This window comes from Apium graveolens, chromosome 8 (genome assembly GCF_009905375.1).
Source record: "Apium graveolens cultivar Ventura chromosome 8, ASM990537v1, whole genome shotgun sequence".
NCBI classification, from domain to species: domain Eukaryota; kingdom Viridiplantae; phylum Streptophyta; class Magnoliopsida; order Apiales; family Apiaceae; genus Apium; species Apium graveolens.
Window position 1 is genome coordinate 34,787,758 of NC_133654.1, and position 727 is coordinate 34,788,484.

The 727-nt window shown below is 43.9% G+C and overlaps 1 non-coding gene across 1 annotated transcript; it reads left to right on the plus strand.

Annotated features, from left to right (window-relative positions):
• Nucleotides 1-287: 287 nt before the first annotated feature.
• LOC141681974 (small nucleolar RNA R71) lies at nt 288-394 on the plus strand. The gene has a single exon (XR_012559378.1). It is a non-coding gene; the product is annotated as a small nucleolar RNA R71 (small nucleolar RNA).
• Nucleotides 395-727: the final 333 nt, after the last annotated feature.

Sequence of the window (727 nt, forward strand, 5' to 3'; positions counted from 1 at the left end):
TTATCTGCTTAATACCATTGTTAGCCAGAGAATCGATCTTCATAGACAACGCCTTTAGTTGAGTAGTGATAGCTGTAGCTGTATCCACTTCAAGAACTCCTGCTACCTTGGCCTGTGGACATCTCTGGGTTGGATACTGATATTCATTAGCAGCCATCAGTTCAATTAGATCATAAGCTTCCTCATAGCTCTTTGCCCATAATGCTCCGCCTGCTGCTGCATCGAGCATGGGTCTGAACTGTGCTCCCAACCCATTGTAAAAACAAGTGATGATCATCCAATCAGGAATTCCATGATGAGGACACTTCCTAAGCATCTCCTTGTAGCGCTCCCATGCTTCACATAGCGATTCTCCCGTTTGCTGCGTAAATTGAGTAATATCATTCTTGAGTGCAGCTGTCTTCGCCATAGGGAAGAATTTAGTAAGAAACTTCAGAGCAAGATCTTCCCAAGTAGTAATCGAACCAGCTGGTAGAGAGTGTAACCAGCTCTTAGCCTTGTGCCTCAGAGAGAATGGGAACAGTCTCAGCTTCACAGCATCTTCAGAAACACCATTGAACTTGAAGTTGTCGCAGATCTCAATAAATCCCTAATGTGCATATTGGGATCTTCCGTTGGAGAACCCCCAAACTGGATTGAATTCTGGACCCATAGAATTATGCCAGGCTTGATCTCAAAGGTATTAGCTGTGATAGATGGTCGGATAATGCTAGATTGAATGTCATTG